Here is a 13,097-nt window from a genome sequence, read left to right as displayed (position 1 = left end):
TCTGTTTGTACATCAGGATGACACCATCATATTGTTGAGATAGGCAAGCCTTGTAAAGCGTTAATTACACCATTGCATCGTTGGCATAGCCAAGAAGCTGTGGTAGAGTTGGTAATCCTGTATACCTAGGGAATGTGAGAACAATGTCTGTATCACTTCAAATAAGGGAAATCTGCCTGCATAGAGTATCTCAACTTTCAGATGTCTGGGAAAAGCTGAATTCCAAGAGGAATGTCCCTGGCTTAGAGAGCTAAAATAAAATATCAAAGTATCGTGAATGGTTATGGGAAGGCGAAGAAATAAGTAATAGGGTAAGATCAACAAAAATAAAGCAGTCAGCTACATCCAGGAAGTGTAAATCAAAAAAGAGGACAAATGTATGGCTGAAAATACCCATTGGGACTAATTCTGTGATAGCACACAGGAAGCCACATTCACATCTTTCAAATAATTTCATCTTCTTCAGCATCTGTTCTTATCCTCCAGGCAGTGTAGATTGAGTCTGCTCTAATCTCCTGTCAAGATGCAGCAGTGTCATCCTCTAGGGCAGAAATTCCCAACTGTTCTTATGCTGTAAATCCTTTTCCAGCTTATTTTTCTGTCTGCTTGTTTCCAAGTTAGTTCCATGACTAAACGTAATTGAGTTATTTATTTTAATTACTTAATAAGAAACTTGGTACTGATTCAAAGCAAAACTTTCTCAAACCCTGAGGCTATTGAATTGAAAGAGTTTTTAGGATTTATTGGGTGGAATTGTCTGTGGGAAAGCGATAGAATCCCATGGGGGATTGTGGTTTAGGAGCCTGATACTTGGATGTCTGGGTTGGATTATACAGGCAATAGGAAAACAGCAAAACAGCAAATGGGAGCTGCAGGAAAATCTCTGAGCTCATTATAGCAGTCAGCATGTTGAATTAACATTTCTCTGAAAAGAATTAAATATTTGGAGATAGTGAGGACTGCAGATGCTAGAAAGTCAGAGTGGATAAAGTGTGGAGCTGAAAAAAGCACAACGGGTCAAGCAGCATCGGAGGAGCAGGGAGTTGCTGTTTCAGGTCTGAACCTCTCATCAGGACTGGAGGAGGGAGAAGGGGGCTGAGAAATAAATGGAGGGAGTGGGACTGGGGGTATGGTGGGTGGAATGGCAGCAGATGGATGCAGGTAGGTGATTGTGACAGATCAATGGAAGGATGGAGTAGATAGTTGGAGAGGAAGATGGACAGGTTAGGTCAGGTCAAGAGGGCTGTATCGTGGATGAGGTGAGAGGGTTGGGGAGATTTGGAAGCTGGTGAATTAGAGTCATAGAGATGTACAGCATGGAAACAGACCCTTCAGTCCAACCCATCCATGCCGACCAGATAGCCCAACCCAATCTAGTCCCACCTGCCAGCACCCAGCCCATATCCCTCCAAACCCTTCCTATTCATATACCCATCCAAATGCCTCTTAAATGTTGCAATTGTACCAACCTCCACCACTTCCTCTGGCAGCTCATTCCATACACGTATCACCCTCTGCATGAAAACGTTGCCCCTTAGGTCTCTTTTATATCTTCCCCTCTCACTTAAAACTTCATCATCCCTTTGAATTCCATTTTATTCCTAGTTTCCCAGAGGAACTCTTACTGTGACATTACTCATTTACTCTGCTTTATTATGCAATTCTCGATCTGAAACAGGTCCACCCCAAGTTAGATTAGATTAGATTACTTACAGTGTGGAAACAGGCCCTTCGGCCCAACAAGTCCATACGGACCTGCCGAAGCGCAACCCACCCAGACCCATTCCCCTACATTTACCCCTTCACCTAACACTACGGACAATTTAGCATGGCCAATTCACCTAACCTGCACATTTTTTGGACTGTGGGAGGAAACCCACACAGACACGGGGAGAATGTGCAAACTCCACACAGACAGTTACCTGAGGTGGGGAATTGAACCCGGATCTCTGGCACTGTGAGGCAGCAGTGCTAACCAGTGTGCCACTGTGCCGCCTGTTCTATGTTAAGGCCATATGGTTGTAAGCTCAGAAGGTGGAAGGTGGGATGTTCTTCCTCCAACTTGCACGTGGCTTTATTTTGATGGTGGAGGAGGCTCAGGATGGACATTTGGTGGGGAAGTGGGAAGTGGAGTTGAAATGACTGGCAACCAGAAGGTGGGGTTGATTGGAGCATACAGACCTTCGATGCTCCCTGAACTAGTTCCCGAGTTTGCATTGGTTCTCTCCGGTGTAGATAAGACCACACAGGGAGCAACGGATGCAGTAAATCAGGTTGGAGGAAATGCAGATGAATCTCTGCCGGATGAGGAATGATTGTTTGGTGCCCTGGAGGAGGTGAGGGGGGAGGTGTGTGGGGTGGGGGGAACAGGCTTTGCACCTTGTGTGGCCACAGGGGAAGATGCCTGGTGTGGAGGAGATGTTAATGGGGAGCATGGACCTAATGAGGGAGTTGCAGAGAAAACGGTCCCTATGAATACAGGATAGGGATGGGCAGTGAAATATCATTGCGGTGATCAGGTCAGACTGCAGGTGGCAAAAATGGTGAAGGATGATACGCTGGATTTGGAGATTAGTGGGGTGGAAAGTGAGGACCAGGGGGACTATATTTTTGTGATGGTTGGGGGCGGGGGAAATAGTTTTGTATGAGGGTAGAGGTGCGGGAAATAGAGGAGATGTGGTTGAGGGCATTGTTGATCATGGCAGGAAGGGATATTATGTTCCTTGAATTTGGAGGTCATCTGGGATGTCCTGGTGTGGAATTGCTCATCCTGGAAGCATGGGAAAATGGGAGCATGGGATCATATACTTGCTGGAGGGGGGTTAGGAGGAGGTGTAGTCCAGGTGCCTTCCAAATTTAACGGTGCACCATGAATCACAGGGACCATCAGGTCTCTAGTCATTCGAAAGTGCCGATAGCCAGTCCAGGCTTTAGGTTTTGAGTAGGACAGCCATTGTAGAGTTCCTTTCCGTCAGAATGGAGATGTTTGTTGAACACAAGGAGCTGGTCAACAAACTGACAATGGAAAAGGGTAGCTCAGAAGGGCTTTGGGTATTCCTTCCAAAGACAGTAGCCAGTAAATGAGATGTCATCCATAAGTCAAACTGACTACAGGATCTAAGTGATGGAGAAGAAGTGCAGAGGCAGGTATACCAGTCTCTGGAGATGTCAATACCAGAGCAGCAGAAATGGCACACGGTGCACACCTTGGCCACACAGGCAGCAGCAGGAGGACGTGATGGGAACACCATCAGGAGACAGCCTGACACCAGCTTGTGCCACATACCTACATGTTCTGTAGTTGCATGAATTACCTGCAGATGGCAAAGTGTGAATGCTAGAGAAAACTGTGTCTCTTAAGGGAAGCCGCCACTGTCTGTGTGAGTCTGATGGACAGTCCATGACCAATGGGTCTGGGTGGGAACTCCATGCCAGAAAGTGCTGTAAATCACTGCAGGGCTCAATTTCTACACCTCTAGTTTTTTTCTATTCACCCGTTGGTTGTGGACTGCATTTCCAGAAATGTCTGAGCCCGTGAATTATATGGACATTCCAGCTAAAACTAAACCAAATGATTCAGAAATTAACTGTCTGCCTCCAACCAGCTCTGGACAGAGGATAACATAAAGACTCATTCTGCTTAATCTGTCTGATAATTTACATCCCAGAGTAGTTAAGGAAGTAGTCTTAGAAATAGTGGATCTAATGATTGTCCAAGTTTTTTTAGACCTTGAAACAATTTATACAGACTGGAGGATAATTAATGTAACTGCACTGTTTAAAAAAGGAAGGTAGAGAGAAAACAGGGAATTATAAACCAGTCAGATTGACATTGATATTGGGGAAGCTCCATAAATCCATTTACAAAAATTCTATAACAGAGCACATAGAAAACAATGGTCAAATCAGAGACAGTAAACATGGATTTACAAAAGGGACATCATGCTTAACAAATCTAGAAGCCCATAGCTCCCTGAAATTGCCAGTATAAATGGATAAGGGAACGGTCTTCAAGCCTTCATCAGTCAACGCATTGAGTATAAAATTTGGCAAAACATGTATAAAACCACAATTAGGCCAGTTTTTGAGTATTGTGTGCAGTTCCAGTTGTCACACAATAGCAACGATGTGGAGAGAGTGCAAAAGAAGTTTAGTTAGATTAGAGTGTATTAGCTATAAGGACAGGTTGGACAATCTTGGATTGTTTTCATTCGAGCATTGAAGGCTGAAGGCTAACCTGATTGAAGTATATACAATAATGAGAGGCAATACAATAATATACAATAATAATATATGATATGGTGACTAGTCAGAGTCTTTTTCCCAGAGTGGAAATGTCAAATTCTAGGGAACACAGGTTTAAGGTGAGAGAGGGTAAGGTTAAGGAAAATTGGGTGGCTCAGTGGTTAGCACTGCTGCCTGACAGCACCAGGATCCCAGGTTTGATTCCAGCCTTGGGTAACTGTCTGTGTGGAGTTTGCACATTCTCTCTGTGTCTGCGTGGGTTTGCTCCGGTTTCCTCCCACACTCCAAAGATGTGCAGGTCAGGTGAATTGGCCACTCTAAATTGCCCATAATGTTAGGTGCATTAGTCAGAGGGAAATGGGTCTGGGTGGGTTACTCTTCGGAGGGTCAGTGTGGACTGGTTGGGCCGAAGGGCCTGTTTCCACACTGTAGGGAATCTAATCTAAAATTGTGAGACAAGTTTTTTAGGGAGGTGGTAGATTCAGAGACAACAGCAAAGTTTAAGAGGGATTTAGGTAGACATATGGCAAAAGTGAGGACTGCAGATGCTGGAAATGAGAGTCTAGATTAGAGTGGTGCTGGAAAAGCACAGCAGGTCAGGCAGTATCCAAGGAGCAGGAGAATCAACATTTTGGGCAAAAGCCCTTCAGCAGGAATTAAGGTAGACATATGTACAGGCAGAGGATAGAAGAATACAGACCATGTGTAGACAGATGGGATTAGTTTAGAATGGCATTCTGGTTGGCACAGAAGGGCCTGCTCCTGTACTGTTACTGTTCTGTTTGTTCTATGTGATGGAATTCTTCCAGGACATAACTAGATTAGATTACATTACAGTGTGGAAACAGGCCCTTCGGCCCAACAAGTCCACACCGACCCACCAAAGCATAACCCACCCATAGCCCTACATTTACCCCTTACCTAACACTACGGGCAATTTAGCATGGCCAATTCACCTGACCTGCACATCCTTTGGACTGTGGGAGGAAACCCACGCAGACATGGGGAGAACGTGCAAACTCCACACAGTCAGTCGCCTGAGGCAGGAATTGAACCCGGGTCTCTGGCACTGGGAGGCAGCAGTGCTAACCACCGTGCCACCCACTGAGAGCTTTGAGTAGAGCTTTGAGTGAGACAGTGGATGTGGGCTTATTTAGACTTCCAAAAGGCTTTTTGACAAAGTCCCATCTAAGAGATTAATGTGTAAAATGAAAGTACTTTGAGATGGAGAGAAAACTGATTAGCAGACAGGAAATGAAGAGTTGGAATAAATGGGTCTTTTTCTGAATAGCAGGCAGTGATAATGATTGGTGCTAGGACCCCAGCTATTGACAATATATGTGGGTGATTCAGATGAGGGAATTAAATGTAACATCTCAAGAATTGCAGCTGACTCAAACCTGGGTGGAACGGTAAGCTGTGGGGAGGATGCTGAGACGTTGAGGTGTGATTTGGACAAGCTGAGTGAGTGGGAAAATGCATGGCATGCAGTAAAATATTAAGTGCGAGGTCATCCACTTTAGTGGCAAAAATAGGAAGGTAGATTATTAACTGAATGGCTGTGAATTGAGAGAGGGGAATGTTCAACAAGGCCTGGGTGTCCTAGTGCACCAATCACTGAAAGTTAGCATGCAGGTGTAGCAGGTGATAAAGACTGCAAACAGCATGTTGGCCTTCATAGTGAGAGGATTTGAGTACAGGAAAAAGGATGTCAGGGCATTGGGGAGGACACACCTAGAACCACAGAAATGATGCAGGACAGATAGGGGCCATTCGACCATCTTGTCAATGCACCCTAAGACACCTAGATTCCCTTTCTAATGCCATCCCCCTGTACATGACTCATTGCCCAGCAGCTTACAGAACTTAAACGTGTAGATCCAAGTATTTTTTAAAGGAATCGAGGGTGTCTGCCTCCACCATCACCTCAGAAATGAATTCCAAAAGCCCATCACCCTCTGCTTAAAACTGCTTTTTTTTTCACAGCCCCTGAAATCCTTCCACCACTCAGCTTGAATCTATCTTGAATCTATGATGCCTAGATTTTGAACTCTCTGCCACGGTAAACAGGTTCCTCCTGTCTACTCTATCTCTACCGCTCACAATTTCGTAGACCTCAACCACATCACCTCTCAGCCTTCTCTGTTCCAAGGAAAACAGCCTCAAACTCTTCAATCTCTCCATGTAATGGTAATTCTCTGACCCTGGCAACATTCCAGTAAATTTTCTCTGCATTCTTTCCTGAGCAATTATATTCTTCCTGGAATGTGGTGACTAGAACTACACACAATGCTCCAGCTATGGCCTCACCAGTGTCTTTTACAATTTCATCCTCATTATATCTCCACTTTTGCCAATGAAGGAGAGCATTCTATATGTGTTTTTAGAATCTTGTCTACTTGTACTGCTACCTTTAGGGATCTGTTTACTTGCACATCAAGATCTCTCACTTCATCTATCCTTCTCAGTATATTAGCGGGTTTTGAGAAATTTGACTAATGTCATTTGTAAAATACTGTGCAAGAACTGTAACATGCACTACATTGGACAAAAAGGCAGAAAACTAGCCACCAGGATACAAGAACATCAACTAGCCACAAAAAGACATGACCATCTCTCGCTAGTATCCTTATATACGGATGAGGAAGGACACCACTTCAACTGGGACAACACATTCATCCACCTCAAGCCAAACAGAGACATGCACGAGAATTCCTAGAAGTATGGCACTCCAACCGGAACTCTATCAGCAAACACATTGACTTGGATCCCATTTACCACACCCTGAGAAAAAGACCCGGAAATGACATCACCATGGGAAATGATGTCACCACAGGAAATGACATCACCGACCCTAGGAAACTCAAACATGAATAGAAAGCAGGCTACACCTGTGTGAATGCTTCATTTGGAGATTCACTGAAGATGTTAACTAATATGGTGATGCAATGTCTGAAAATGAACCTTCCAGCTCAGCGAGCAAACCTACATCCAGAACCTCTCAGTATATTCCCAATAATTGTGTATTCCTTTTTACTATTTGACCTCCCTAAATGCATCACCTCACACTTGCCACTTTTCTGCCCTCTCCGCCAACTCATCGATAGCATTTTGGAGCTTACAGTTATTCTTTATGCTGTCCACTATATGGCCAAAATTTGGGTCATCTGCCAAATTTCCCAATTGTCCCCTTTATGTTCACATCCAAATTGTTAATGTATAAAATGAACAGGTAGGATCCCAACACCAAGCTCTGCGGAACATCACATAGAACAGCTTTCTATTCACAAGGCCAGCCATTGACCATTGCTCTTTGTTTTCTGTTACTAAGCCAAATTTGGATTCAATTCAACACATTACCCTGTATTCCCATGGGCTTTTACTTTTTTGACCAGTCTGCCATGTTGTGTGCAGTTTTGATCTCCTTATCTGAGCAAGTTTTTTTATTTCTTCCTTCACAGGATGTGAGCATTTATTGCCCATCCCTAATTGCCCAGAAGATAGCTAACAGTCAACCACATTGTTTTGAGTTTGGAGTCATATGTAGACCAGATCAGGAGAGGATTAGAAACTAAAAAAAAACTGCAGATACTGGAATCCAATTTAGACAGGCAGGAGGATGGAAGAACACAGCGAGCCAGGCAGCATCAGAAGGTGCAGAAGTCAACATTTTGGGTGTAACCCTTCTTTGGGACCGGGGTGGTTGTGGGGTGCAGGGTGGTGAAGTAGGGATAGGTGAAGACAGCCTCCCACTTTATCTGCAGCTCCTCCCATACCCACTCTCAGTCCTGAAGAATGGTTACAACCAAAATGTCAACTTCAGCACCTCCTGATGCTGATATTTTCTTCCAGCCTCCTGCCTGTCTAGGTCAGGAAAGGATGACAGATTTCCTTCCCTAAAGGACATTAGTGAACCAGATGGGTTTTTCCTGACAATTGGCATTGGTTTCATGGTCATCAACAGATCTTATTTTCAGATTATTATTGAATTCCCCTGGGTCTCTGGATTAATAGTCTCGTGATAATATCATTGGGCCATGATCCAGTTATAATGTTCTTGCTTTAGAGGGAGTGCAACAAAAGTTTATCAAATATATTTCTGGAATGGCAGGATTGGCTTATGAGGAAAATTTCACTTGGTTAAGATTTATTCATTGGTGTTTATAAGAATGAGGGGAGATCTAATAGAAACCTATAAAATTCTAATAGGACTAGACAGATTAAGATGTTCTCTATGGTGGAGGAGCCCAGAACCAAATGAGATGAGGAGAAATTTCTTCCCCCAGAGAATGGCGAGCCTGTAGAACTTGCTACCACAGAAAGTGGCTGAAGACAAAACATTTTCTGTTTTCAAGGAGGAGGTCAATATTGCTTGTGGCTAAAGGAATCAAGGGAAATGGCGGGGGTGGGGGAGGGTGGGGGGGGGAAGGGGGTGGTGGTGAGTGTAGGCTGTTGAGCTTGATGATTGGCCATAATCATCTTGAATGGTGGAGCAGAATCGAGGGGTTGATTGGCCTAATCGTGCTCTTACCTTCTATGTTTCTAAAAACAGGAGCAATTGTTTTTACAGTTATCTCATCTTATCACACTGCAATGGAAGTTCAAATGAGAGAAATAAGGCTATATCTTTGGCTTAATGATCTTCCAATTAGCCCCTTGAAGGAGAGAACAGTACTTGGCTCAGCTCACTACCAGAACTTATTATTGGACATTAATCTCCAAGAAGTTGTGATTTATTTTTAGTGCCTCTTACTAATTACCAAAATGTGTGATTTATAGCCTGTCTCTTCTCATTTCCTTTCAATTTCCTGAATGCTTGTATGTATGAATAGAGTAGTGAATCAATTCCCCAACAATTTAAATGTTTTCTTCATAATCACTACCTTTGATTTCATCCTAAAACGTTTCACTGTGTTCATTTCAAAAGTTGGAATGCAAAAAAACAATGTTTAGGGAATACCCTTCAGCCAACTTCAGTAAGGGACAGCAACAAGAAGAAAAAGGGGTAAATCAAACAATGTTTAACAATAGGTGTTGATGCAATAAGAGATGGAGACTTCTGACAAGGAGGGCTATGAGATGCTTTTACATGGACCTCCAACAGATTAGACTTTGTTTTCATGTATAAAACACAGAGCCTGTTGCACAAATGTTACTAACATCTTGCATTTTCCAACCACCAAATCCTCCAAGAAACAGATCTTTTTTTTAATTTCAAGAATATATTTTATTCATAAAATTAGTTTGATATCTATACAATTGGTCATGCCATTCTTATGCACACATTGCATTTCTTTATATACAGAGATCGGAATTAATCATTCATATATACAAGTCTGGACACTGACCATCCAGGTGTTCTACTGAGGCATCAGCGGGGCCCAGTTACTGAGTGGGCCCCTGTTCTTAGGTAGGCAGACATTACACGGTGGTCTTTCCGCACCGCGCCTTGGCGGCAGCTACCCCAAGCTTCAGCGCATCCCTTAACACGTAGTCCTGGACCTTGGAATGACCCAGCCTGCAACACTCAGTTGGGGTCAACTCCTTCAGCTGGAAGATCAACAAGTTTCGGACCACCCAAAGAGCGTCTTCCACTGAGTTGATGATCCTCCAGGCACAGTTGATGTTCGTCTCGGTGTGCATCCCAGGGAACAGACCATAGAGCATGTCACAGAGCTGCTCAGGACGAACCATGACAAACACCACTGCATTCCTCTCCAGATTTCCTTTGCATAGGCACATTCCAGAAGGAAGTGTATGACAGCCTCGTCCCGTCCATAGCCGCTTCAAGGGCAGCATGCGGTGCAGCAGAGAGTCCGGGCATGCATAAAGGATCTCACATTCAGAGCCCTGCTCACCGCCAGCCAAGCCATGTCTTGGTACTGTTGGAAAGTTCTGGCGATGAGGCATTCTGCCAAATGACTTTGACAGTCTGCTCAGGGAACCGCTCGATAGGATCCGCCCTCTCCTTTTCCTGAAGGGTCTCAAGGACACTACGTGCTGACCACTTCCTGATGGACTTGTGGTCAAAGGTGTTTTTCTTCATAAATTTCTCCACGAAGGACAGGAGATATGGAACAGTCCAACTACTTGGAGCATATCATTTCATATAAGAGTGTGTTATCATATATTTATAATTCAGTGTGAGAGGAAAGCAGCTCTGTGCCCTTGTACTGCTGATGACGCCTTTGGATTGTATTTGGGAATTGGTATCAATTCCTGTGCTCATTCCTGATGAATGGCTTATGCCTGAAACACTGATTCTCCTGCTTCTCGGATGCTGCCTGACCTGCTGTGCTTTTCCAGCACCACACTCTTGACTTTGATCACTTTTTCCCTTTGGGAATTGTTAACCAATGTGAGCTTTTAAATGTCACCTATGCTTCATGGAGAGTCCTAGGATTAATTTGTAGGGATTACTATCTTGGTCAGGATTGTTTCTGGCCAAGATTTCTGATACACATTGTTGGACAGGCTGCAAATGCCATAAGTGCCACCCACAGGTGACTTCGAGGGCATGCACGTGCAAAGAGGCCCACTGCTACATTTTGGAATGACGGAAAAGGCAGAGTAGTAAATCATACCATTAGTTATTCTGAGACATGCCAGACTGTTATGATGAGGCTGGAGCTTTGCCAACATTACCTTCTGCGGATGGAAGGTGTAGGCAGTTGCCGCCTGTAGAGTATACAGTGAGATGTTGGGGGATGATCTCCAACATGAAAGAATAGAGAAAGACTTCAGGAAATTGCAATCACTAGTTAATCATTCTGACTTCCAAGTCAGGAGTCGGCACTATCTAGTTTCTCATGGGTAACTGACAGAATAGCAAACTGCACAGAAATGAGGTGAGACTCTCCAATAACTAGATGTTTATGCTTGGAAACTGGAACCTCACAGATTACTGGCAAAGTTCTCACTGAGCCATTGAAACCGTAGCAGGAGAGTCAGACCTTCTCATTCTTGCTGTATTTTCCAACTTTATCACCATTGCTTACATTGATGGGAAAGTTTCACTAATTGATCTCATATACAGCTGAAGTATTTATTGAAACAATAATGCATCAACTACAGATTTATAAACTGAGAGAAAGGTATCGCAAAACCCTGCAGGGCTTGGACAAGATATTTCATCAAAAACTCAGGGATATTTACTAAGATCGGTGCAGCTTCAACAATACTCTCAAGAAACTTGACACTATCCAGAACAAAGCAGTCCACTTGATTGGCAGCACATCCATTAACATTCAGTCATTCCAGCACCAACTGTCAGTCGCAGCGGTGTACACTACCTACAAAATGCACTTCAGAAATTTGCCAAAGATCCTGAGACAGCATCTTCCAAACTATTCCAATTTCAAAACCCAAGGGCAGCAGACATATAGGAACACCACCGCCTGCACACTCCCTTCTAAGGCACTCATCATCCTGACTTAGAAATATGCCATCATTCCCTCACGGTCACTGGATTGAGTTCCTGGAATTCCCTCCCTAATGGCACTGTGGGTCTACCTACAACATGTGGACTACAGCGGATCAAGAAGGCAGCTCACCACCAGCTTCACAAGGGCAACTAGGGATTGACAATAAAACTTAGCACAATCAATCAGAGATGCCCATGTCCCGTGAGTAATACAAAAAATCGTCACATTGAATCAGAGAATCTTGACCTTGAATTTTAGAGAGAGGGAAACACAATAAAATCCATCTGAAATGATGGACTTCAGCAAAAAGGCTTGTATTTATATAAGGCTTTTAAAATAGTGAAGCATTACAAGGCACTTCACAGGAATATTATCAAACAACATTTGACTCCAACTACACAGGTCATAAAGTCACAGAGTCACAGAGATGTACAGTACGGAATAGACCCTTCAGTCAAACTCATCCATACCAACCAGATATCCTAAATAAATTGAGTCCCATTTGTCAGCATTTGGCCTATATCCCTCTAAACCCTTCCTATTCATATATTCATCCATATGCTTTTTATATTATAATTTGTAATTGTACTCGCCTCCATCACTTCTTCTGGCAGCTCATTCATTACACGCACCACCCTCTGCATGAAAAAGTTGTCCCTTAAGTCTTTTAAATCTTTTGCTTCTCACCTTAAGGCTACGCCCTCTGGTTTTGGACTACACCACCCCTGGGAAAAGACCATGCCTATTAACCCTATCCATGTTGTTCATGATTTTATAAACCGCTATAAGGCCACCTCTCGGCCTCCAATACTGCAGGAAAAACAGACCCAGCCTATTCAGCCTCTCCCTATAGCTCAAACCCTCCAACCCTCGCAACATCCTAGTAAACCTATTCTTAAACCTTTCAAGTTTCATAACATCCTTCCTATAGCAGGGACACCAGAACTGCACACAGTATTCCAAATGTGGCCTAAACAATGTCCTGTACCTTTCAATGCCTATACTCAATGCACTGACCAATAAAGGCCAGAGCAAATTTGGGCCTTTCTTTCTTATGTTTACATTCCCAAATGTGTGAGGCAATTGTGCAAGCAAGACCATCAAATGTTTACTCTCTTTATGAATCTTATCATTCCATTAGCAGCAGACTCACTTCATTCACCTCAGAACACTGATGGCCAATTCAGGCTTGTTGATCACAGAAAGGTCAATGAGGTCCTACAATCACATCAGTGTTTAACAATTTGTCCAATCAGCATACATTATTACTTGTTCCTCAAACTCTCATTAGTTGGTGCTCGGATGCTTTACATATTTCAAACACACGAACAAGACTAAGGGACTTAGCCAATTAGTTCATGAGCGATATGTGCCTCACTTCCATTTAATTGTTCATATTTATCAATATGATTTATCGTTTGAAACACC

At 43.5% G+C, this 13,097-nt stretch overlaps 1 protein-coding gene across 1 annotated transcript in view; it reads right to left on the bottom strand.

Annotated features, from left to right (window-relative positions):
* The window catches only part of LOC140476939 (probable tRNA methyltransferase 9B), a 78,440-nt gene that overhangs the window by 26,009 nt on the left and 39,334 nt on the right, over positions 1-13,097 (bottom strand). The window lies entirely within an intron of this gene.

This window comes from Chiloscyllium punctatum, chromosome 1, assembly GCF_047496795.1.
Source record: "Chiloscyllium punctatum isolate Juve2018m chromosome 1, sChiPun1.3, whole genome shotgun sequence".
In the NCBI taxonomy this organism is placed as follows: domain Eukaryota; kingdom Metazoa; phylum Chordata; class Chondrichthyes; order Orectolobiformes; family Hemiscylliidae; genus Chiloscyllium; species Chiloscyllium punctatum.
Note: the sequence above shows the minus strand (reverse complement) of the source record. Positions and strands in the feature narration are given on the sequence as shown.